Source organism: Budorcas taxicolor, chromosome 4, assembly GCF_023091745.1.
Source record: "Budorcas taxicolor isolate Tak-1 chromosome 4, Takin1.1, whole genome shotgun sequence".
In the NCBI taxonomy this organism is placed as follows: domain Eukaryota; kingdom Metazoa; phylum Chordata; class Mammalia; order Artiodactyla; family Bovidae; genus Budorcas; species Budorcas taxicolor.
Genome location: NC_068913.1, coordinates 43506795 through 43534726, shown reverse-complemented (window position 1 = coordinate 43534726; position 27932 = coordinate 43506795).

Here is a 27932-nt window from a genome sequence, read left to right as displayed (position 1 = left end):
ACATACAGTTTGTTGGAGAATGAATTAGGAGGTAAGGGATAAATTAAAAAAGAAAAAAAAGATTTTCGCATTTTACTTTATAGAAGTAATTGTTTTAAAATTAATTTAAATCTGTATTCTATTTTTAAATTATAGTATTTAAAGAATTATCTGTTTAGATGTAGATACTGGTAACATGAAAGGAAGAGTGCTGTTTTCCATTTCAGTCACCACGGAGCAGATAAACCCACATGTCTTTATGAGGTGAGATATGACAGAGATCAATAATTAGTGTAAGCAGGAAATGAGTTATTCACTTTTTTAAATGGTAGAATTCCTAATATTCCATGGTAATGAGGTAGGAAATTCTAAGCAGTCAGAGTAGAACTCTGAGACTTTGGTCTTTTTTTTTTTTTTTTCCTTTCAATAAACATCTCATTCCATTAAAGCTCTACCCTTTGTTCCAGTTTGCTGACTTTCAGAGGAATGCATCCTTGGTCTGGTAGATCATAAGACACCCAGATCAGGACAGGAAAACCATTAAGTCATGGCCCTCCTACCTAAAAGAAAAACAACAGGTAGACCATCAACTTTTGGCCCATATCTCATCCCTTGTGAAATGAGCAGGGGTCATAATATAGGGTTATTGGATAGTGACTCAATGTCTGGGGAGACTTAGAAACTGGGGATCAAAAAAAGCCATAAAGAAGTCAAGATAAACTTTGTAACCTTTAAACTGATTGGTTAGAAATGACATATGTTAAGGACAAGAGCCAACCAAAAATGTACAGGTCAAACACTAGTATGGATATAAACTGCTATAAATCCCACCTTTTGGGCACTTTACTGCCTCTCAGTGTCTATGCTGAGAGCATTGTACTTTTTTTCTCTCTAAAATAAATCCTATTTGCTTGCTGCTGTGAGTGTTTGCATGTTTGTGAAGTTCATTCTTTGACTCCTCAAATAAGAACTTGGATTTTCATTTTAGTAATATCGATCTAGGTATGAATGAAGATATTTTATCACCACTGAGGGAAGAGTAATTTGAGTGATTTTCATTTAAATATCCTTGGACAAGATGATTACAAAAACAGCAAAACTTGTTCCAAAAATTAAGTTCAAATTCCAAATGGAAATTTGTGTACATGTGTGCATGAGTCCGTGCATGCAGGCACATGTGTGTGTTTAAATACATTTCACTCTCTTCATGTGACATTTCTTAGATGTCAGGATGTTTCAGACGCCCATAGATCACTCATTATCTAAATGCTCAAGTTATATCCCAGAAACTTAGCAGAGAATAAGGCCCTTTAGAATAAATTATTAATCCCATGGTTAATAGTAATTAGAGGATTCCCAGATAGCTCAGTAGTAAAGAATCTGCCTGTCAATGTGGGAGACACAGGAGACACAGGTTCAATCTCTGGGTCAGGAGGATCACCTGGAGGAGCAAATGGCAACTCACTCCAGGACTCTTGCCCAGAGAATCCCATGGACAGAGGAACCTGGTGGACTATTGGCCATGGTGTCCCAACAGCCTGACCAGATGCCAAAATCAGTCACAACTGAGCACATGAGCATGTAATAGTAACTGAAAGGAAGAGACACTGAAGGTCTGCACAGACTAAGCATATGCAGGAGACTTCAGCAGAGAGGGAACTTCCCTGGTGGCTTAGACAGCAAAGAATCTGCCTGCAATGACAGGAGACTTGGGTTCAATCCCTGGGTCAGGAAGATCCCCTGGAGAAGGGAATGGCTTCCCGCTCCAGTATTCTTGCCTGGAGAATTCCACGGACAGAGGACCCTGGTGGGCTACAGTCCTTGGGGTTGGTAAGAGTTGGACACAACTAAGAAACTAACACTTTCACTTTCACAATTTAGGCAGAGAGAGAAGAATAGTACAAAATAAGACCTAAGGGTAAAATAATACAGGTGAAAATGTGGTGTGTGCTTATCATAAGGTGAAGAGAGCAGGTCAGCTAAACTCCTTAATGACATCACCCTCGTCCACCAACACTCCCACCATAAATGTCCTCTTCCAGATAAGTCACTGAGTGAAAAGAATAAAGACTATTTATCTTTGTCATTCACATTGACACTCATGGGTTTCAAGTCTGGTTTGTTTGCTTTCATAGAACAGTAATTCCTCTTGCTTGAAAAATCTTAAATTCCTAAACCTGGGACACTCCTGGCTGTTGTTCAGTAGCTAAGTTGTGTGCAGCCCTTTTGCAACCCCATGGACTGTAGCACTCCAGGCTTCCCTGTCCTTGACTGTCTCCTGTCTCAACTCCATGTCCTCTAAGTCAGTGATGCCATCAAACCATCTCATCCTCTGCCACCCCCTTCTCCTCCTGCCCTCAGTCTTTCCCAGCATCATGGTCTTTTCCAGTGAGTTGGCTTTTCTCACCAGGTGGCCAAAGGATTGGAGTTTCGGTATCAACATCAGTCCTTCTAATGAATATTCAGGGTTGATTTCCTTTGGGAGTGACTAGCTTGATCTCCTTGCAGTCCAAGGAACTCTCAGGAGTCTTCTCTAGCACCAGGAATCAGAAATATCAATTCTTCAGTGCTCAGCCTACTTTATGGTCCAACTCTCATATCTATACAAGACTATTGGGAAAATCACAGCTTTGACTAAACAGGCTTTTGTCAGTAAACGAATGTTTTTTTTTTTTTTTTTTTCTTTTTAACACATCATCTAGGTTTGTCATAGCTTTCCTTCTAAAGAGCAAGTATTTTTTAATTTCATGGCTGCAGTCACCATCCAGAGTGATTTTGGAGCCTAGGAAAATAAATCTATCACTACTTCAATTTTTCCCCTTCTATTTCCCATGAAGTGATGGGATCAGATGTCATAATCATAGTTTACTGAATGTTGAATTTAAGCCATTTTTTTCACTTTCTTCTTTCACCCTCATCAAGAGGTTCCTTATTTCCTCTTCACTTTCTGCCATTAGAGTGGTATCATCTGCATGTCTGAGATTGTTGATATTTCTCCTAGCAATCTTGATTCCAGTTTGTGGTTCATCTAGCCTGGCATTTTGCATGATGTACTCTGCATATAAGTTAAATAAACGGAGTGACAATATACAGCCTTGATGTACTCCTTTCCCAATTTTGAACCAGTTTATTGTTTCATATGTGGTTCTCACTCTTACATCTTGACTCACATACAGAATTTTCAGGAGACAGGTAAAGTGGCCTGGTATTCCTATCTCTTTAAGAATTTTCCAGTTTGTTGTGATGCACAGCATCAAAGGCTTTAGCATAGTCAGTGAAGCAGAAGTAAATTTTTTTTTTTTTTCCTGGAATTCCCTTGCTTTCTCTATGATACAACAAATGTTGGCAATTTGATCTCTGGTTCCTCTGCCTGGTTTTAGCAGAACATCTGTAAGTTCTTATAGAACATCTATAAGTTCTTCATTCAGGTATTGCTGAAGTGTAGCTTGAAAGATTTTGAACATTACCTTAATTAGCATGTGAAATAAGCACAATTGTACAGTAGTTTGAACATTCTTTGGCATTATCCTTCTTTGGGATTGGAATGAAAACTGACATTTTTCAGTCCTGTGGCCACTGATGAGTTTTCCAAATTTGCTGATATATTGAGTGCAGCACTTTAAAAGCATCATCTTTTAGAATGTTAAATAGCTTATCTGGAATTCCATCACTTCCACTAGGAGGTTTATTTGTAGTAATGTTTCCTAAGGCCCACTTGACTTCACACTCTAGGATGTCTGGCTCTATGTGAATGACCACACCATTGCAGTTATCCCAGTCATAAAGACTTTTTTTGTTGTTTATTTCTGTGTATTCTTGCCACCTCTTCTTAATCTCTTGAAGATAGCTCTTGCAATATTAATTTTCTATAAGCCATTTTCTGTGGTCATAGCCTGGTTTCTTTATTTTCTGGTTATTACAGAGAGGCTGAAATTTCAACAGGCATTTTGTAAGAACTGGTTCATCGTGCTTGAGTTAAATTGGTTCCTTGGGAGGCTTAGCTCAATGTGTATATACTGAGATAAAATGTGTTGCTTCTTGGACATGTCTAGTATCTGCAAGCTAAGGAACAGAAGACCTTCAGGAAAGGAGAGCTCCTGAAAGTGAGGTGAGAGGATTTGTGCATGAAGACAGTGGGCTGTCATCCATCATGTGGGTGGGTGAGATTTCTCTTTGTATTATTATAGAATATAGCAACAATAAATATAGAACAAGTTGTCATCTTCCAAAATAAGGTTTTGCAGCAGTTTTCCCCAAAGTTTTATGTCATTTGAAGGACTTTCTTGACTTCTTTCTTTAGTAGCTACTTTGACTACATAGTGTTTCCGAGTCTCCATTTCAGCCCCAGTATTATGATCTCCTCCACTTTTAGGTATTCCGTTTTCCCAATTTAGTTGTAAGTCTATCAAAGATAATGGAAGAAACTTCTCAGCAGTTAATTTATATTAATTTTGAGGGGTGCACTTCAGTTTTTAATGATATTAGTAAAGACTTTTAGTTTTAGGGTTGAATATTCTTTCAAACATAAAGATTATTCAGTCCTTTGTCAAACAATAATCTTTTGCAAAAAAACAGAAAGCATTTTGAAAGAGCCCCAGTGTATGAAATCTTTTTAATTGAAATTCTGTTAAGAGTAACTCATAGTTTAATGGGGTACTATCAGGCAACTTTGTTCCAAGAAAATGCCCATTCCAAAATATCATGACATTAAAACATGAAATAAATAATTTTCTATGACACCTTTACAATATATTTGAGTACACAAATTGAGGTAATGATAGCTAGGTATTTTGTACTAATGGGTTAATTATATTGATGTATGTTGTGGAGAAACTTAGATTCCAGCTTTTCTCTTGCTCAGTGTTAGAAATTACCATTATGGTAATTACAAATGGTTGCACTGAAATGAAAGTTGGTGAGACATTGAGTACTTTCTATGGCAATATTTTCATTCAAAAAAACTCAAATGTTGCACTGAAATTCAATATCAGAATAGATGTTTTGTAATTGTAAATATGAGAAAATCAGAACTCAAACTCTGGCTTTTCCTCATGAACTTTGTCTTTCAATTTTTTTCACTGACCCAAATGACAATTACAGTACCTATCCCTCTATATTACTGTGAAAAATAAATAAGTATTACAAGGACTTAGCATATTCTTTAGAATTGAGTCAGTATGCAGTTGTGATTTTCAGTATTATTATCATTATTATTATTAACATTCCAGTGAGTTCAGATGTTCCTGTAGACTTCTTGTATTTTATTTTCATTTGAAGTTTGTTCCTCTGTTATTGCTACATTGCTATTGCTTTGCCAAATAGGATAGAGGGACAAAATTAGCTAACTCAGAATTGGACACATAAAATCCAAGAGCCAATTAAATTATTTCATTGAATAGCTAAAGATATCACTCAGTCATGTCCGACTCTTTGCGACCCCATGGACTATAGTCCACCAGGCTTAAGAATACTGGAGTGGGTTGCAATTTCCTTCTCCAGGGAATCTTCCCGACCCAGGAATGGAACCCAGATCTCCCGCATTGCTGGTGGACGCTTTAACCTCTGAACCACCAGAGAAACCGCTGAAGACATCTAGTAGGGAACTAGATATACCTGGTGCTTACGTGTGCAGTTTTGTCTGACTCTTTGCCAACCCATAGACTGTAGCCCGCGAGGCTCCTCTCTCCATGGGATTTTCCAGCCAAGAATACTGTAGTGGGTTGTTATTTCCTCCTCCAGGGGATCTTCCCAATCCAGGGATCAAAACCATATCTCCTGCATTTCCTGTATTGGCAGGCAGATTCTTTACCCTAGATACACTAGATATACTTCAGGTCAGTTCAGTTCAGTTCATTTGCTCAGTCATGTCCGACTCTTTGCGACCCTATGAATTGCAGCATGCCAGGCCTCCCTGTCCATCACCTACTCCCGGAGTTCGCTCAAATTCACGTCCATTGAGTCAGTGATGCCATCCAGCCATCTCATCCTCTGTCCTCCCCTTCTCCTCCTGCCCTCAAGCCCTCCCAGCAGCAAAGTCTTTTCCAATGAGTCAACTCTTCACATGAGGTGGTAGAAGTACTGGAGTTTCAGCTTTAGCATCATTCCTTCCAAAGAACCCCCAGGACCTATCTCCTTTAGAATGAACTGGTTAGATCTCCTTGCAGTCCAAGGGACTCTCAAGAGTCTTCTGCAACATCACAGTTCAAAAGTATCAGTCTTTTTGAGCTCAGCCTTCTTCACAGTCCAACTCTCACATCCATACATGACCACTGGAAAAACCATAGCCTTGACTAGATGGACCTTAGTTGGCAAAGTAATGTCTCTGCTTTTGAATATGCTATCTAGGTTGCTCATAACTTTTCTTCCAAGGAGTAAGCGTCTTTTAATTTCATGGCTGCAATCACCATCTGCAGTAATTTTGGAGCCCAGAAAAATAAAGTCAGGCACTGTTTCCCCACCTGTTTGCCATGACATGATGGGACCAGATGCGATGATCTTAGTTCTGAATGTTGAGCATTAAGCCAATTTTTTCACTCTCCTGTTTCACTTTTATCAAGAGGCTTTTTAGTTCCTCTTCACTTTCTGCCATAAGGGTGGTGTCATCTGCATATCTGAGGTTATTGATATTTCTCCCGGCAATCTTGATTCCAGCTTGTGCTTGATGTACTCCTTTTCCTATTTGGAACCAGTCTGTTGTTCCATGTCCAGTTCTAACTGTTGCTTCCTGTGAACCCAAATACATAAGTAGTCTGGACTGGACTTTTGTGTTTGAGAGGGCCCAGTACTGATCCTTTCAGACTGTCACATCCAGAGGTAGATCAGCTGTTTATCTTTTGAGTTTAGTTGTCCAACTTATGACTGGTGCTCAATAGATGTTTATTCTTGTACTTTGTTATAACTGCCTCTCTTCCTATGATGAGGTGTTAAGTAGAGAAGCCAGGCAAACAAATTCCATTGTTAGCCTGTCCTTTTAAAATCCCACACTATACTGAAGTTTCCTTTATCAAGGATTTTGAAGCCTATGCCATGGCTGATTTGTGCAAGCATTCATGAGGTCAATAAGGATTACTGAATTCACTTTGTGTGTGTTATTAAAGTTGTAAACACTTTCTAGCAAATAAATTTTTGAATCCAAAAAATAAAAACTTGGGATGAATATTATTAAAAATGATTTTGTATGATGTAAAGAGAATAACAGATTGGTTCCAAATTGGGAAAGGAATATGTCAAGGCTGTTTTCTGTCACCCTGTTTATTTAACTTATATGCAGAGTACATCATGAGAAATGCTGAAATGAATGAAGCACAAGCTGGAATCAAGATTGCTGGGAGAAATATCAATAACCTCAGATATGCAGATGACATCACCCTTACGGCAGAAAGTGAAGAACTAAAGAGCCTCTTGATGAAAGTGAAAGAGGAGAGTGAGAAAGTTGGCTTAAAGCTCAACATTCAGAAAACTAAGATCATGGCATCTGGTCCCATCACTTCGTGGCAAATAGATGGGGAAACAATGGAAACAGTGACAGACTTTATTTTAGGGGGCTCCAAAATCACTGCAGATGGTGATTGCAGCCATGAAATTAAAAGACACTTGCTCCTTGGAAGAAAATTTATGACCAACCTGGACAGCATATTAAAAAGCAGAGACTTTACTTTGCCAACAAAGGTTTGTCTAGTCAAAGCTTTGATTTTTCCAGTAGTCATGTATGGATGTGAAAATTATACTTAAAGAAAGCTGAGTGCCAAAGAACTGATGCTTTTGAATTGTGGTGCTGGATAAGACTCTTGAGAGTCCCTTGGATAACAGGGAGATCCAATCAGTCCATCATAAAGAAAATCAGTCCTGAATACTCATGGGAAGGACTGATACTGAAACTGAATCTCCAAAACTTTGGCCACCTGAGCGAAGAACTGACTCATTTGAAAAGACCGTGATGCAGGGAAAGATTGAAGGCACAAGAAGGGGACGACAGAGGATGAGATGGTTGGATGGCGTCACCGACTCAATGGACATGAGTTTGCATAAGCTCCGGGAGTTGGTGATGGACAGGGAAGCCTGGCGTTGTGCAGTCCATGAGGTCGCAAAGAGTTGGACACAACTGAGTGACTGAACTGAACTAAAAGAGAACACATCAATGCTGATTAATTCTATCAGTGAAATGTGACTGATAAAACATTTATATATGATGCGTTATGGTTATAATCTTGATAACATTTATAACTGCTAGGATTTTATAGAAAAAAGCCTCTTCAGAGCTGAATGTCTTATCCTACAAAATTCTTCTTATTCCACTCACAGCGACAGTCCTTTGTTTGTGCACAATAGTATAATATGACATCCTAGGGATATTCAGTAAAACCTGCAAAATTTCAATATTACAAAGGAATCTAAGACACCTGCATATTACAATGATATGAAAGCATGACTCCTCAACTCTAACTGTATCTTAATATAAGAAAGTGTCAATGGGTTAAATTTTAAGAACTAATTAATCAACATTATTTTAAGCACATATGCTATGCCTTTTATATTTCTTAGAATGTTGATAATTGAGATATATGCATTACCCTGAAGAAACTGACAGTGTGGGTGAGTAAGCAAAGTGAATTAAATAGAGAATTGTTCACAACAAAATATGCGATATTAGGTAGGGAGTTTAAGCATGTCTGGAATTATTGCATGCATGCTAAGTCTCTTCAGTAGTATCCGACTCTGTGTGACCCTATGGACAGCAGCCCACCAGGCTCCTCTGTCCACAGGATTCTCTAGGCAAGAATACTGAAGTGGATTGCCATTTCCTTCTCTAGGTGTTCTGACTAAAAAACTAATATAAACAGCAATCACAAAAATGCTTAATTTTTTTGTGAGCTCTTTCTGTCAGGCTCTATATTAAGAGACTGACAGTACTATATCATTTAAATCAAATAATCACATAGTAAAGTTAGCACTATCAATATCCTTATTTTACAATTGAGAAAAGTGAGATACCTAGTATACTCATACAATACAGCTTAGGTAGCAAGTCAGGATTCAAACCAAAGCAGACTAGTCTAGAGATCAGCTTCTTAAACTTAAGGCTTAAGTGCTTAATGCCTTAAAAAAACTTTTCCTTCTCTTTAAAAAATCAACCATAGTCCTATAGCTGTATGGGGACCCAAAAGGCAAGGGTACTAAATGTAATGTGGTACCCAGATAGGATCCTGGCAAAGAGAAATGAAATTACTAGAAAAGCTGGTGAAATCCAAATAAAGTCTGGAGCTTAGTTAGTAGAATAGCACCAATGTTGGTTTCTTAGTTTAGACCACAGTAACAAAAGAAGTTGACAGAGAGGAAACTGGTTAAGGGGCATGCAGGAACTCTCTGTACTATCTTTGGAACTTTCCTATAAAACTAAAATTACTTCAAAGTAAGTCTCAGGTTCTACCAAAATTTAGAACACCCCCTACCAACCAGTGTTGGATAAAAACAGGATTATAAACTGGCTATGGAAAATCTTTCTACCTGTGATTTGGCCAGTCATGCCAGGGTGGCTTATAAATATATCCTAAAAATACCAAGAGTATATAAACCTGGAAACTCTGACCCGGTGGTTCTGTTTCTGAGAAGTTATCTTAAAGAAATAAGCCCAACTGTACAAAAATATTATTTTAAAGGCAGGGACAAATTCTTCTGATTGATTGGTTGTTCGTGCTGTGTCTTCATTGCTGCACAGGCTTTTTGTTTGTTTGTTTGTTTAATTGCAGCAAGAGGGGGCCACTTTCTAGTTGTGGTGCAAGAGCTTCTCATTGCAGTGGCTTCTCGTTTCAGAGCACAGGCTCTAGGGTGCGTGGGCTCCAGTAATTGTGGTGCATGGACTTAGTTCCCCGTGGCACGTGGGATCCTCTCAGACCAGGGATGGAGCCTATCTCCTGCACTGGCAGGCAGATTCTTTACCACTGAGCCATCAGGGAATCCCTTGATGGGAATGTTTTAACTTGTTATTTGGGGTTGAAATGAGAATAGAGAACATTAGAAAAGCAAAAGGCTAACTTTTCCTCTTTTAGCTATTTATTCTATAAAAGCAAAGGAACCAGAACGAAGAGTATTGTGGTGAGGAGATGGTCTGTGAAGACTCTGCTAACAAATTAATTATAAAAATGCCCTTTGAGATATATAATAGCATTGTGTTAAATAAATTAATAAACTAGAAAATGTGACAGTAATTTATATTCTGTCACATTTTGATACTGGTCGTTTTTCTTTTCCAGAGAATCAATTTGAGGTTGAGGTTGAGTTTGGATATGTGACAGGCACTATGCTAGGTGAGAGGACATGAGAAAGGAAAAAGAAATAGACTCTTTTCTCAAAGAATTCCTTTCCAGGGCCATTTCCTTTTTTGGGGCCACTATCATCTGTCATCTGGTGTTCTAAGCTAACTTCCCTAGTCTCTCTCCCCATTCAATCAATCATCCACATGCTGTCAGGAATAGTTTTCTAAGCTACAAATCTAATTGAGTTATTGTTCTGCTTAAAATTCTTCAATGATTTCTCATTGCATGTTGGATAAAATCTAAGTTCTTTAAAATGACAAGAAGTTTCTTAACAGTTTGATTTTTTTGGGGGGAGGAATGCATTACTTACTGTCAACCAAATATACTTTATTCTTGCATAACTCTGGGTCAAGGAGAGTGCCTTAAATATATTTCACTGTAATAATATAAATGTTTTTTATTGGACTCACCTCCTAATTTATTCTTCCTTCTTTGGAGATGATGCATAAGTTGAGGCATTGTAGTGTCAGATTTCACACTGTGTTAATTGGTAGTATGGCTATCAGGGTGATGTGTGTGATAGTGTAGGAAGTTACCTGTCAGGCTGAGCATTTTAACTTTAGTCTGTCAGTAATGTAAAGCTGACGAAGGTTGGATTTTTATTCTACTATGTTCATTTCTAGTAATTTACTTAGAAAAGTATTTCAGGGTTGAATTTTCAATTGAACCAATGTTAAAATGAAGATAGAGGAACAATTTGGAGCATATTGCAATAATCCAGTCATAAGTGGCAATATCCTGTATTGAGGTTGGCTTATAAAAAGTAACAACATAGCTTATGGTCATTTATCTGGGAATTTAAATATAGGAAGCATGCAAGTAATAAAATTATGCATAATGTTGTACTATAACTGACCATAATGGTTTCAAAAATATTGTAATAAGTGATTTGTCAATAAAATGGTGCAATCTGATAGCTTCTACAAAAAATCCAAAAAGTTAGTCTAAGCTCCCAGAGATGATTGATCCATACAGTATAGATGGAAGGACCAAAACATAATAAACAGATTTTAAAGTATCTCTCTCAGATTATTTCTTGATGTGAAAAATCTAATAAATTTAATGAAACAAAGCTATTTACTACTGAACAGGAGATATTTTAGTATTTCCATTCTACGGGAAAATGAAAAAAGTTTATAAAGGAAAGACATCTACAGAAAACTGCATTTTGCAAATGTTGTTTTATTAATTGTCAAAGGACTGTGACAGAACATGAAAAAAAATATTTATGTTGTATCATTCTGATTATTCTGCTGTACTTTCTTTTGCCAATAGTTGGGATTACTACATAAGATAAAAATAGGAAAATGGAAATATTTTCCTGTAATTGTCAAAAAGTGTGGCTTCATTATAATTGAATTAAGTAAAAAAATTAAAGAAGATTAAATAAGATTCAATACAATAAGTATGAGGCTGTTTTCGCTTTTCTAGGATAGTATGATAGCTACTTGCAGCTTAACTTTGCAGGTAAATCACATAAATCACTTTATGTTCCTAAACTTCTGGCTCCTATTTCCATTTTTCAGTATTTTTCAAATACATAACCTGTACTCAATTTAGGAATTAGTCCTTTGGTTTATATTTGTGAGTCCCTGGGAGGTAGTAACTTGGCTTTGTGGTTAGGTGTTTATGACAAAGAAGCATCAAGTGAGGAAAGAAGCTGACAGGACAGGAAAAAAAAAATTGAGACTAAAGGGTAAAGATGTGAAGAAATGGTAGATATGAGGAACTATTTGGTGAAGAAATATTTCATACATGAAATGTCAAGGGAGCTATGACATTATATTTACCTGTGGATAGCTTTGAGACATCTCTTGACATTTTTTTTAATAACATGTACTGCCTTGGGAAAATGTCCTATTATTATATTATAGAGCTTTGGTATCACATCATATAAATGATAAACAGACCAAGTGAAATGAACTTTTCTAGGAAAAACAACTCAATATTCTATCAATCTTTATTAATAAAGTGTCCATTATTTCAAGGGTTAGTAATATCAAACCTGACCTTGTTAGCACAAATTTGTTATAGTGCCAGCCACTCTGTAGATCACAGGCTCAGGGTCATTAAATGAAGGCTTATGTTCTTAGACTGGAGAGTTGTGTAGCCATTCTATTTATCATGAAGGTCCATTTATTATTTCACTTTCAAAAAATGAAATAATAACCCATGAATCCGATTTTTCCTCCCATGCAATCCACCCTCCATTCAAGTACTAACCTTGCCAGACCTTGCTTATCTTCTGAAATCAGACCAGATTGGGCTCATTCAGGATGGAATGCCTGTAGACTCATGCAACTCATCTCTAAAGAATAAAACAGAGCTGTTATTAATAGAGATTTCTCAATTATTAAGACTTTTCATTAAATTATTGTTCTAATAAAATATGTAAGTTCTATTTAACTTACATTTATATTTTAATACACGGAAGAGAGTGGCTTACCTGCAACCATATCCTGTTCTATTAAATGTGTATTTTATTAGATACGTGAAGAAGGAAATAGCAACCCACTCCAGTACTCTTGCCTGGAAAATTCCACGGACAGAGGAGCTTAGTAGGCTACAGTCCATGGGATCACAAAGAGTCAGACACGACTGAGGAACTTCACTTATTAGATATTATGTAAAGCAATACTTAGTTAATGCTTACTATGTGCTGCTCTGTGGAAAAAATAACTATCATAATAGGATTCTGTTTTACGATTTAAGTATGGGTAGACTCCTGTTCCAGATTCTCATAGGTGAAGAGATGGCATGCAGTAGACTTCACAGCTTATCAAAAACAAGTAACCTGGCCAGCCATATGATACTCTTGTGTTGACAGTTTGGCTTTATCAAATGTTTGGCAGACTGGGTGTGGATTTCTGCTTTCTGTTTGGGGGTAACTCACTGCTTATGCGGGTATGCTGTACTGTGCTCAGTTGCTCAGTTATGCCTGACTCTTTGTGACCCCATGGACTGTAGTCCACCAGGCTCCTCTGTCCATGGAATTTCTCTGGCAAGGATACTGAAGTGGGTTGCCATTTCCTCCTCCAAGGGATCTTCCTAACCCAGGGATGAAACCTGTCTCTTGCATCTCCTGCATTGGCAGGAGAATTCTTTACCACTGTGCCACCTGGGAAAACTTTCAGGTGGGGGTATGAAATTTGAAATTGATCATTTGAATTCTATTACAGAATTCAGATAGTAACATAAATGTCCTGTTTAATCTGTGCAGAAACTCTCTGCGTTTTTTTACAGTGGCTATTTACGTTGGCAAATGAACTTGTTTAAAGAATCCCCCTTTGTTCCTTTTCTTTAAAATGAAGTAAACAGCCCAACTGAAGTACATAATTCCACATTATTATTTTCCTTTGGCTCCCCAAATAGTTCCTATTGGCTTTTTGAGTCCCAAGGAATCAAGAAAAAGACCCTGTTCTAAATGAGAGAAAAAGTATTATAAATTCTAAGTTTCTCTTTAAACAGTTTCTACCCTGATGTCCCAGAGGTAGGGATGAGAAAGTTTCTACCTGATCCATGATATATCTGTACTTTTGATTCTCAATACAGCAAGTCACTTCTTGAGGAAGTTAGAGATAATAGGAAATATAGATGCCAGAGCAAAGACAAGGTTGCTGAATGATACCTGTGAGAAACATCTTAGAATAAAGTATTTTAAAAGTTCTTCAATTATACTTGCACAAAGCCTGCTTTCAATTTTCCCCTTTTAAAATAATGGAATTCAAATCTTTCCTTCAATATAAGTTATTAAGATTTCTTTGAAAACAATAACTTGAACTAAAATGAAGCGTGTATTTCAAAATACATTTCCAAAAATCTAAAATACCATATTCTGTTTCATGTAATTTTCAGTTTTTAAACTTGTTTCTGATACACAGAAGAAGCATCTTGGTGTTATTTGTTAATTTCACATCAATAAGATTGTTTTATTGCAAGAAATAGATCAAGGGGAGAGAAAGGGCATTCATCAAGTTCCTAAATTCTGTCAAATCCTGTGTCTGACCGTTTATAAGTAGTTTTTAAAATCTCTGTTTATAAACGTAATTCAGAGAATCCAATGGATAAAGAAACCTGGCAGGCTATGGTCCATAAGGTTGCAAAGAGTCGGACATGACTGAAGTGACTTACTTAGCATGACCGCATGCCACATGTATTGATTTTCCCAGTGCAAAGGTGAAGAAACTGATACTAATTTTATGTGGTAGAAAAAATAATTTAATCCCATATTTCTCTTAAAGTGTGTGGTATTTGTATTATATAATCATGTCTTATCTTTATATTAATCCTCCTTGAATGGGTTTTTTAACCTGTCCTCCTTTTTATTTGTCCACTAAAACCATTCTTACCTGATGATTCCAAAAATCTCCTAACTGATTAACTGCTTCCAGAATGTACCCTCTTACACCCCACTGATTAACTATTTTAGTGTATACTTTACACTGTACAGAAAAAATGTGCACCTTGATTTATCACAAAGACTCATGTAACCAACACCCAGGCCTAGAAAGAGGACATTATTACCTACTCCTCCCAAAATCCTACCTTTCGGTGACTCTCCTACCTTGCACAAAAGGTAAACACTTTTAGGCTTTTCTTGTTAGTCTAACCACCTAAGCATAAATCCATAAACACCATAGTTCAAATTATTTTTGAACTTAATATGATTTGAATAAAAGCATATATTTTTCCATGCACTTCAACATTATAATGTAATATTTGTCTCTTCTTGCATAGCTGCAGTAGTCCACTATCTCTATATACCAAAATATATGAATCCATTCTACTGTTAATGGATCATTCAGTTGTTTTTCATTTATGCCTTTAAAAATGCTACTGTGGACACACTTGTAAATTTCTTAGGGTGCATAACAATTTCTTAGGGTGCATGCAATTCTGTTTGTTATGTACCTGAAAGTTGGATTATAAGGTCATCTGACATTAAAATAATAACTGTATGAGATATTGCCATAGTTTCTCCAACCATGCAAATTTTGTACTCAGTACTTTTAATTTTAGCCATTTTGGTAAATGTGTAGTGATATTTCATTTTAGGTTTAACTTGCATTCCTTCATTACTAACTAGAATGAACACCATTTTTTTGTTGTTTGTTTGTTTGTTTATTGGCTGTTTGGTTATCCTCTTTTTGGATTGCTTGCTAAGGTCCTCTGGTAATTTTTTTCTATTATTATCTTTTTTCTTATTCATTCAAACACTTTAAAAAAGTTGACAACAAATGACATATGCTGCAAATTTACTGACTTAGTCCAGGACTTGTCTATTAATGGTGTCTTGATGAACAGAAATCTTGATTTTACATATTTCCTTTTATAATTGTTGCTGCTTTTAGTTGCTCAGTTGTGTCCAACTCTTTACAACCCCAAGGACTGAAGAATGCCAGGCTTCCCTGTCCTTCACTATCTCCAGGAATTTGCTTAAATTCATGTCCATTGAGTAGACGATGCCATCCAACCATTTCATCCTCTGTCACCCCCCTCTTCTCCTGCCCTCAATCTTTCCCAGAATCAGAGTCTTTCCCAATTGTTCTTTGCACCAGTTGGCCAAAGTATTGGAGCTTCAGCTTCAGCATCAGTCCTTCTAATGAATATTCAGAGTTGATTTTCTTTAGGATTGACTTGTTTGATCTCCCTGCTGTCCAAGGGACTCTCAAGAGTCTTCTTCACCACAGTTCAAATACATGAATTCTTTGGTGCTCAGCCTTCTTTATGGTCTAACTCGCACATCCATACATGACTACGGGAAAAAACATACCTTTGAGCTTACAAATCTTTGTCGGCAAAGGGAAGTCTCTCTTTTTTAATATGTTGTTTAGGTTTGTCATAGCTTTTCTTCCAAATAGCAAGCATCGTTTCATTTCATGACTGCAGTCACCATCTGTAGTGATTTTGGAGCCCAAGAAAATAAAGTCTGTCACTGTTTCCATTGTTTCCCCATCTATTTCCCATGAAGTCAAGGGAAATGATATCAGATGCCATGATATTCAGTTTTTGAATGTTGAGTTTTAAGCCAGATTTTCCACTCTCCTCTTTCACTCTCTTCAAGAGGCTCTCTAGTTCCTCTTCCCTTTCAGGCATAAGGGTGGTATCATCTGTATATCTGAGATTATTGATTTTTCTCCCATGAATCTTGATTCCAGCTTGTGCTTCATACAGCCCAACATTTCTCATGATGTACCCTGCAGAGAAGTTAAATAAGCAGGGTGACAATGTACAACCTTGATGTACTCCTTTCCCAATTTGGAACCAGTCTGTTGTTCCATGTCCGGTTCTAACTGTTGCTTCTTGACATGCATACAGGTTTCTCAGGAGATAGGTAAGGGATCTGGTATTCCAATCTCTTTAAGAATTCTCCACAGTTTCTTTTTATACACACAGTCAAAGACTTTAGCATAGTCAATGAAGCAGAAGTAGATGTATTTCTGGACTTCCCTTGCTTTTTCTATGATCCAACAGATGTTGGAAATATGGTATTTGGTTCCTCTGCTGTTTCTAAATCCAGCTTGTACATCTGGAAGTTCCCTTAGAAGAGATGAATTCCTTAGAAGAATGGAGTAGCCCTAATAGACAACAAAAGAGTCCAAAGTGCAGCACTTAGGTGCAATCTCAAAAATGACAGAATGACTTTGGTTCATTTCCAAGGCAAACCATTCAACATCTCAGTAATCCTAATCTACGTCCCAACCACTAACAGTAAAGAAGATGAAATTCAGTGGTTCTGTGAAGACCTACAACATTTTCTAAAACTAAAACACCAAAGAAAGGTGTTCTTTTCATTATAGAGGGCTGGAATGTTAAAGTAAAAAGTCAAGAGATACCTGGAATAACAGGCAAGTTTGGCCTTGGAGTACAAAAGCAGGGCAAAGACTATAGTTTACCAAGAGAACACTCTGGTCATAGCAAACACTTTCTTCCAACAACACAAGAGATGACTCTACACATGGACATCGCCAGATGGTTAATACCAAAATCAGATTAATTATATTCTTTGCAGCCAAAGATGAAGAAGCTCTATCCAGTCAGGTAAAATAAGACCAGAAGCTGACTGTGGATCAGATCATGAACTCCTTATTGCAAAATTCAGACTTAAATTGAAGAAAGTAGGGAAAACCTCTAGGCCATTCAGGTATGACCTAAATTAAATTCCTTACGATTATACAGTGGAAGTGACAAACAGATTCAAGAGACTAGATCTGATAGAGAGAGTGCCTGAAGAACTATGTACAGAGTTTTGTAACATTGTACAGGAGATGGTGACCAGAACCGTCCTCAAGAAAAAGAAATGCAGCAAGGCATAATGCTTAGTGCATCTAATATCTTTATTTAAGAAGTCCGATCATAAGTTAATAAAGAGAACCTCTACATTCTAGTCATTTTATTTATTGCCAATCATAGTTAAATGAATAATCCAACTAAATATTATTTTTGTATGTATGACATAAAATAGCATTCAAATTTTACTTTCTTTCCCGTATGGATAGCCAATGAACCTTAGCACCAGTTGTTAAAAAAGATGCTACACTTTCTCTGTTGCTCTGCAGTGTTACTGTTGTTAAAACTCAGTGTTTCTGCTTTTTTTTTAATTGACATATAACTGACATATAATACTGCATTAATCTTAAGTGTGCAACATAATGACTTGATATATAATTATACTGCAAAATGATTACCACAATAAATTTAGTTAGTATCAATCACCACACATAGTTACAATTATTTTTCTTGTCATGAGAGTTTTAAAATCTAATCTCCTAGCAACTTTCAAATGTACAATACAGTATTTTTAACTATAGTTACTATACTGTACATTGTATCTCCAGGATTGTTTGTGTATTCTTTAATTTCTCCTTTACTTACTATAGATATATGTAGCCATATTACAGGATAAGATCTCCTCTTATTCTTACTCCTGACTATTCTTGGTCTTATGAATTGCCATATAAATTTAGAAAGAACTTTTCACTTTTGATAAAATCCTGCATTTTTCATGGAATTCTATGAATCTGTGGATCAGTATAGGAAGAACTGACTTTTTTTTTCATTGATGACTTTTCCAGTCCTTTAAACTGTTATAGCCTTCCTTTAGGAGAACTCCATTTAATATGCCTCAATTATGTTTTCTAGTTTTCTTCTTCATGTTCTTGCACATATTTTGTCAGGTTTACTCCTAAATATTGGATTTTGTGGGTTTTAGAAAAGATATTTTATTTAAAATTTCATTTCCTAATTCTTTTAGCTAGTATATAGAAATGCAGATTTTTAATATTGAGTTTATGCCTTATTACTTTAATAATTTTATCTGCAGACAGTTTTGGATTTTTCTTCTTAGATAATGGTATAACATATAACTCTTAGTTTCGTTGCTCAGATAGTAAAGAATCTGCCTGCAATGCAGGAGATCCAGGTTCAGTCGCTGGGTGGGGAAGATCCCTTGGAGAAGGAAATGACAACTCACTCCAGTATTCTTGCCTGAAGAGTTCCGTGGACTGAGGAGCCTGGTGGGTTATAGTCCATGGGGTTGCAAAGAGTTGGACACAACTGAGCGACTAACACTTCCACTTTTTTCCAATCATTGCATTTCATTTTTTCCCTACTTTTTGTCATTTTTAGGACTTCCAAGTACAAAGTTTCACAAAGAATATCCACCTTTTGTTCCTATTGTCAAAGACAAAACTTTCAACCTGTCACCAATACATATGATGACATTTATCTTTATTTTACTGAATTATCCTGTTATAGTAGATTATAAAAATCATCTTGCATAACTGTTAATAGTTGCTAAAAAATCTTTTATTAAGAATTAATAGGGAGTTTTATTAAATGTGTTTTATTTTGCATCAGTTGAGATGGCCAAACTGTGTTAATGTAATAATTGCATTGATATTTAAATCCTTAATCAATCTTGTATCCCTAAGATAAAACCAGTCTGGTTATATTTTTTATTAGTATTCTTTCTAGTACTTTAAAAAATATAGGATCCTGAATGAGAGTTGCATGTATTTTTCTATTTTCATACTGAAACAGAATTTGATATCAATGGCAGTATTTGCTATCTGCCCTGAAGAAGAAAATGGCTACCCACTCCAGTAGTCTTGCCTAGAGAATCCCATGCCCTGAGCAGCTTGGTGGGCTCCAGTCCATGGAGTCATAAAGAGTCGGACAGGATTGAGCAACTAAGACTTTCACTTTCAAGGCTTGTGCAATGTGGTGATGTTTCTTTTTCTTTCAGTTGGAAAGTATTGTTATGATTAGAATTCTTCTTAGAAGTTTTCCATAATTAATTGATGATGTCATTAAATTTTGGGGTTTCTTTTTCTAAGAAAAAAGCACTGTATTTTCTTTTTACTTATTTTTTTGGCCACACTGTTCAGCATGTAACATTCAGTTCCCACACCAATGACTGAAACCTGGCCACTGCAGTAAAAAGTCCAAAATCCTAACCATTAGGCCACTAGGGAACTCCTTGTATTTTCTCTAAATTTGTGTTATTATTCATGTTTTCCTTTTTGTTATTGTTTGCTAGTTCACCAATTTTTTTCTTCTGGATTTAGGGATGGAAAGTAGGCAATGGATGAAATTGATGAGGAACATACCAATATTTGTAGTAATATAAATAATGTCCTATTTTTGATATTGGGTGGTGAATTTTACATATAGAAAACACCTTTTTGTACACCAAAATATGACATATTTTAGAAATTTTTAAAATACTGCTCATGCTTTCTATTTTGCCCTTTGGCATTTAGATGTATTTAACATAAAAATTTTACTTGCTGACATTTTAGGTTACTGTATTGAGATTTTTTTTTTAATAGTACAGCTCTTTCCTTCTACTTTCTTTTTTATTTTGTCTGGTTCTGCCTGAATGAACTGCTGGAGTATAAATTGATGGCGAATGTGCTGCACTCTACAATGGCAGAGGCTATCAGTCTTCATTATATCAAATAGCCTCTACTGTCCTGTCATCTGTCTTTTCCAAGTGGACATCAATTAACCAAGACACAGAGATACTGTAAGGCCATTGATAATGTTTGTCATCAGTTTGATTTATGGTTTTAAATAGATGAAGTATACCTTGAAACTAAGCATTGATTTAAATAAATCAGATCCGCCTGTGAGCTTATAAAAATACAGTAAAAATCTACACATTAAACTCTGTGTGACTAGGCCATTACAGTGCTGTCTGGATGTACTATTCCTCTAAATTAAATGGCTAAGCTCACACTCTTCAGCTTCCTGAATTCATTTTCAAATCTATTTCATTTTTTTTGTTCAAATACCTAAAACTGGAAGCATCTATCTGCTTGAACTAAACTTAATATTTAAACAGATTCAGCTTGAGTAATATCCACATGTAACTAAGGATTTAACTCTTGTATCAGTCCAGGTTTGCAAGTAGAATTTTGGGGAAATACTGTGTTTATACAAAATCATTTTCTTCTGTATAAAAAAAAAAAAAGATCAGTTCAGTGTGTTCAGTAGCAAGGAAAAGTGAGTAAGTTATGATAGCTTAATGAAGATTCAAATCCTGATAGAAATATGAAGAATCCCCTCAGTGAAATGTTGGAAAATATGCCATATCTTACTCTAAGAGGGCAGAAAATTTGAATGAATTGTTTGAGCTTGCATAGTTATTATGCAAAGATAAGGATCGTAAAAGTCTTAAAGATTTCTCCTTATAATTATATCCATATATTGCATTCCCTTTTAATTATAATGAAATATTTTAAGCATGCTAAAAATATCATACTAAATAGATTCCCAAGTGCTCACCTTCTAGCTTAAATAATAATGCAACTATAATTAAAACCTCCTTTATCAGTTCAGTTCAGTTCAGTCACTCAGTCGTGTCCGACTCTTTGTGACTCCATGGACTGCAGCACGCCAAGCCTCCCTATCCATCACCAACTCCTGGAGTTTACCCAAACTCATGTCCATTGAGTCGGTGATGCCATCCAACCATCTCATCCTCTGTCATCCCCTTCTCCTCCTACCCTCAGTCTTTCCCAGCATCAGGGTCTTTTCAAATGAGTCAGCTCTTCACTTCAGGTGGCCAAAGTATTGAAGTTTCAGCTTCAACATCAGTCCTTCCAATGAACACCCAGGACTGATCTCCTTTAGGATGGATTGGTTGGATCTCCTTGCAGTCCAAAGGACTCTCAAGTGTCTTCTTCAACACCACAGTTCAAAAGCATCAATTCTTTGGTGCTCAACCTCCTTTAAACTATTTCTCGATTCCATTCTCCTTTCTCCTATAGTTTCTGGAGGTATAGAAATTTAAAGTTTATCACTATCCTAAATTTAAAGTTTATCATTCCCATGAACATTTTGGATTTTTGGTATGTTTTGAACTTTTCTATAAAAGTACCATTCTGTAGATAAATTGTATCAATATACTTTTTATTTATTTAATTTATTTATTTTAATTGGAGGAGAATCAGCCACAGGTATACCTGTGTCCCCCACCATCCTGAAACTCCTCCCATTTCCCTCTCCACCCTATCCCTATGGGTTGTCCCAGAGCACCAGCTTTGGATGCCCTTTTACATGCATCGAACTTGCACTGCTCATCTATTTTACATTTGGTAATGCACATGTTTCAATTATTATATTTTTGAATTTTATTTATGTTGATGCTATTTTCCCTGCTTCATTAATTTCATTATACATCTATTTTTCTCTTGATAAATTGCTAACTATTTTACTTTCTCTTTACAAAAACTCAGCAATATATATGCTTGTACATGCCCCCTTGGTCTTAAAAAATTGAAGTACAAAAGAATAGAGAGAAGTGGCAGGGAAGAAGAGAATACAAGAAAATATCCAAATGTATCACAAATGTAAGGATATTGTTTCAATTAACTTTTATTTTTCCTCTGAAAACTTTGTGTACACAGGATTGTAATACAGAAATTATTTTTTACTGTGGATGATGGTAACATTGTTTTTAAAGTACTGCTCTAATATATGTGAATATCTATTCATATCTATTATATAATTATATTAACATATATTTAATACATTTATATATATATGAAATATATAAATATCACAAATATAATATATGTCAATACATACTTAATTCTTGGATAGTAGGCACTGGCATCTTTAATGTAATGGATGTTTCAAATTCCACTCCAAAATGGTAGAGTCTGTTAATTCCTCCACCAAAGAGGAAGTTTTGGTGCTCCATTTTCTCAGAGCTGGAAGGGGGCAATCACAGCCCCAGAGAGACATTATCTACAAAACTGCAAGCAGGCTTCTCTGCTAACTAACTTCTTGGGGTTCTGAACGGTCAACATCCGCCTGAGAATGTGCTCCGGTTGTACAGCCAGAAAACCGAGCAGCAGGGATGGGGGAGGTGATAAGTTGCAGCGACCACACTCGCCAAACACCTCATCACCTGAGCTGCTCGGACCTTGGAAGGGCACAAAATGCAGACCCAACTGAGTCTGCTCCTCTGAGGATTACCCATGTGCCTGAACCTGAGCGGCTTTGACCTGGGAGGTGCATGCAGCCCAGGGCCGGCCTCGTACGATTCCCGGCGGAGCAACCTAGAGTCTGAGCAGTTTGGGCAGGGAGGGCACATGTGCCGTGAGTGGGGGTAGGCCCAGTGTGGCTAAGGCACTGAGAGCACACACCAGTGTTGTTTGTTTGCAGCATCCCTCTCTCCCCACAGAGCGACTGAACAGTGAACCTTGTGTTAGGGCAGAAATCAGTCACTGAAGAGACCAGCAAACAGAAGGACTTAAAACAGAGGGAACCGCCTTGGAAGTGACAGGTGCAATAGATTAAAACCCTGTCATTAGTACTGACTACATAGGAAGGGGCCTATAGATCTTGAGAAATATAAGCCGGACCAAGGAACTATCCAAAAATGAACTGATCCCACACTGCCAACCACAACACCAGAGAAAGTCCTAGATATGTTTTTACTATTTTTATGATCATTCTTTTTTTTTTTGATTTTTTTAAAACTTAAATTTATTTATTTTAATTGGAGGCTAATTACTTTACAATATTGTAGTGGTTTTGCCATACATCAACATGAATCTGCCACGGGTGTACACATGTTCCCAATCCTGAGCCCCCCTCCCACCTCCCTCCCCATACCATCCCTCTGGGTCATCCCAGTGCACCATCCCCAAGCATCCTGTATCCTGCATCGAACCTAGACTGGCGATTCATTTCTTATATGATTTTATACATGTTTTAATGCCATTCTGTCAAATCATCCCACCCTCTCCCTCTCCCACAGAGTCCAAAAGACTGTTCTATACATCTGTGTCTCTTTTGCTGTCCCACATGCAGGGTTATTGTTACCATCTTTCTAAATTCCATATATATGTGTTACTATACTGTATTGGTGTTTTTCTTTCTGGCTTACTTCACTCTGTATAATCGGCTCCAGTTTCATCCACCTCATTAGAACTGATTCAAATGTATTCTTTTTAATGGCTGAGTAATACTCCATTGTGTACATGTACCACAGCTTTCTTATCCTTTCATCTGCTGATGGACATCTAGGTTGCTTCCATGACATGGCTATTATAAACAGTGCTGCGATGAACACTGGGGTACACGTGTCTCTTTCAGTTCTGGTTTCCTCTGTGTGTATGCCCAGGAGTGGGATTGCTGGATCATAAGCCAGTTCTGTTTCCAGTTTTGTAAGGAATTTCCACACTGTTTTCTGTAGTGGCTGTACTAGTTTGCATTCCCACCAACAGTGTAAGAGGGTTCCCTTTTCTCCGCACCCTCTCCAGCATTTATTGCTTGTAGACTTTTGGATCGCAGCCATTCTGACTGGTGTGAAATGGTACCTCACTGTGGTTTTGATTTGCATTTCTCTGATAATGAGTGATGTTGAGCATCTTTTTATGTGTTTGTTAGCCATCTGTATGTCTTCTTTGAAGAAATGTCTATTTAGTTCTTTGGCCCATTTTTTGATTGGATCATTTATTTTTCTGGAATTGAGCTTCATAAGTTGCTTGTATATTTTTGAGATTAGTTGTTTGTCAGTTGCTTCATTTGCTATTATTTTCTCCTATTCCAAAGGCTGTCTTTTCACCTTGTTTATAGTTTCCTTTGTTGTGCAGAAGCTTTTAAGTTTAATTAGGTCCCATTTGTTTATTTTTGCTTTTATTTCTATTATTCTGAAAGGTGGGTCATAGAGGATCCTGCTGTGATTTATGTTGGAGAGTGTTTTGCCTATGTTCTCCTCTAGGAGTGTTGTAGTTTCTGGTCTTACATTTAGATCTTTAATCCATTTTGAGTTTATTTTTGTGTATGGTGTTAGAAAGTGTTCTAGTTTCATTCTTTTACAAGTGGTTGACCAGTTTTCCCAGCACCACTTGTTAAAGAGATTGTCTTTAATCCATTGTATATTCTTGCCTCCTTTGTCAAAAATAAGGCGTCCATAGGTGTGTGGATTTATCTCTGGGCTTTCTATTTTGTTCCATTGATCTATATTTCTGTCTTTGTGCCAGTACCATACTGTCTTGATGACTGTGGCTTTGTAGTAGAGCCTGAAGTCAGGCAGATTGATTCCTCCAGTTCCATTCTTCTTTCTCAAGATTGCTGTGGCTATTCAAGGTTTTTTGTATTTCCATACAATTGTGAAATTATTTGTTCTAGCTCTGTGAAAAATAGCACTGGTAGCTTGATAGGGATTGCATTGAATCTATAGATTGCTTTGGGTATTATACTCATTTTCACTATATTGATTCTTCCAATCCATGAACATGGTATATTTCTCCATCTATTAGTGTCTTCTTTGATTTCATTCACCAGTGTTTTATAGTGTCCTTACAGATGATGAGGGAAGATTATCTGTTCAAATTCCTATAATTTTATTTTCCTTTTCAGTGGCCTTCCCATCCATAGTTTTTGCTACCTGTCTCTATTTTTCTTAACTATTTACAATTTGTTTTCTCATTATTATATGTGGGAGTTCTTTATATATCCTTGATCCTTGTCCTTCTGATGTCCATGGGATTTCCCTGGCAAGAATGCTGGAGTGAGTTGTGATTTTCTTCTCTAGGGGACCTTCCCAAACTACAGATCAAACTGGCATCTCTTGCATTGGCAGTTGGGTTCTTTACTACTGAATCACCAGAGAATGAATAGATATTGAAACATTACCATCTACTGTGCTGCTGCTGCTGCTAAGTCACTTTGGTTGTGTCGGACTCTGTGCAACCCCGTAGATGGCAGCCCACCAGGCTCCCCCGTCCCTGAGATTCTCCAGGCAAGAACACTGGAGTGGGTTGCCATTGCCTTCTCCAATCCATAAAAGTGAAAAGTGAAAAGTGAAAGTGAAGTTGCTCAGTCATGTCCAATTCTTAGTGACCCAAGGGACTGCAGTCCATTCATCTACTGTAACCCATCTTTTATTCAGATTCCCTTCATTTTTACCTAATCTCATTTTTCTATTCCATGATCCCATTAAAAACGGTAGATTACCCTCACTAGCCATATTTCCTTAGGCTCCTCCTCAGATTCTCATATTTTTCTTGGTTTTGACAACCTTGAGAGTTTTGAGGAGTACTGGTGAAGTATTTTGTAGACTCGCTAATGAAAGACTGACAGTAATGATGAATGCCATTATGCATTTGTCAACATCCATAGAATTTTACATTACAAAGTATATTTTAATACATACAAAAAATCTAAAAAGTATTTAAAAGGTTGAGAGAACCCAGGATGGATGTAGAATGTGACAAGAGAATCTAACTGTATTACAAGTGTATGAAGCAAGCTAACAGAAGAGGATGGGGAGAAGATACTGAACTAAGTAATTTTGAAAATGAGAATTGTCCATAAGAATAAATATAAAAGGAAGACTATATGAAGACGCTAGCTTAAAAAGTTGTATATCACAATGGTACATTTAATAATTTGGAACTACTATGTATACACTGAATCAGACAAGTAGATAATATATGGTGAGAGCCAGTTGTTTCATTGATGGATTAGGAGGTTACAGATAAGAAAGAGGAAGTTAGATGTATCCATAATCCGTATGGTAATAGATTAATGTTGGAGAGATCAGCATGAACTACTATTTAGATTAATATAGATACAGAAGGCTAAATTGGGAAATATTCATAGATATATGTGTATATACATATATAAACACACACACATATTTCCTTGCTTTATCAACTAGGAGAACATAGAAGCAGTGATAAACTAGTTACAATGATTAGATGTGTTGTTGTTGCTGTTCAATAGCTAAGTCGTGTCCAATTCTTTATGACCCCATGGATTGCAGCATGCCAGGCTACCTTGTCCACTATCTCCTGGAGTTTTTTCAAATCTATGTCCATTGAGTCAGTGATGCTAAGGATCTCATCCTCTGCCATCCCTTCTCCTCCTGCCCTCAATCTTTCCCAGCATCAGGTTCTTTTCCAATGAGTAATTTTCTTTACATCAGATGGCCAAAGTACTGGAGCTTCAGCTTCAGCATCAGTCCTTCCAATGAATATTCAGGGTTTATTTCCTTAGGATTGACTGGGTTGATCTCCTTGCAAATGACTCTCAAGAGTCTTCTCCAGCACCACAATTCAAAAGCATCAGTTCTTCGGTGCTCAGTCTTCATTATGGTCCAACTCTCACATCCATACTTGACTACTGGAAAAACCATAGCTTTGACTATACAGAGCTTTGTTGGCAAAGCGATGTCTCTGCTTTTTAATATGCTGTCTAGGTGTGTCATAGCTTTCCTGCCAACGAGCAGGAAAAGTTGGTCAGCAGGACATGCTGAGCAACTAAACAAGAACAAAGAAGCATACAGCTCATGCATTTCAAAGTCAGAGTGAAATAATGTCTACTCATTATTTGAATTCTTGACTCAATTCCAGTGTTTGGAGGAAGGTGGTGTTCCCATACCACCAACCAATGGTCTGGACACTAGCTGGGTGAAAGTGAATTCACTCAGTTGTGTTTGACTCTTTGTGACCCCATGGATTGTAGCCCACCAGGCTCCTCCCTCCATGGGATTCTCCAGGCAAGAGTACTGGTGTGGGTTGCCATTTCCTTCTCCAGGGGATCTTCCCTAGGATCGAACCCGGGTCTCCCGTATTCCAGGCAGACGCTTTAACTTCCGAGCCACCAGAGACCACCACCCAAGGCTCTGGACACTAGCTGGGTGTCCTACAATAAAACTCAATTCTGACACTATCTACCCAGTGATAGAATCAAATGCCCTAGGTAAATGGCTCAGTCCCATGAGACTGCCCTCCAATTCAGAGGAAAATTGCAAACACAGGTTGCTTCCTATTCTTCTAATTAACTAGGTATAAATCAGAGGTTCCCATGATCTCCTTCTTGGGTTTGATTAATTTGTTAAAGTGACTCACAGAACTTGGGTAACTCATTTACTCACCAGATTACTGGTTTAGTACAAAGACTTTTAAAGGATAGAGATAAAGGACCATTCAAATACTGGAGTATTCTTGGGCTTTCCTGTGGGTCAGCTGGTAAAGAATCTGCCTGCCATGCAGGAGACCTGGGCTTGATCCCTGGGTTGGGAAGATCCCCTGGAGTAAGGGGAAGGCTGCCCACTCCAGTATTCTGGCCTGGAGAATTCCACGAACTGTATAGTCTATAGGGTTGCAAAGA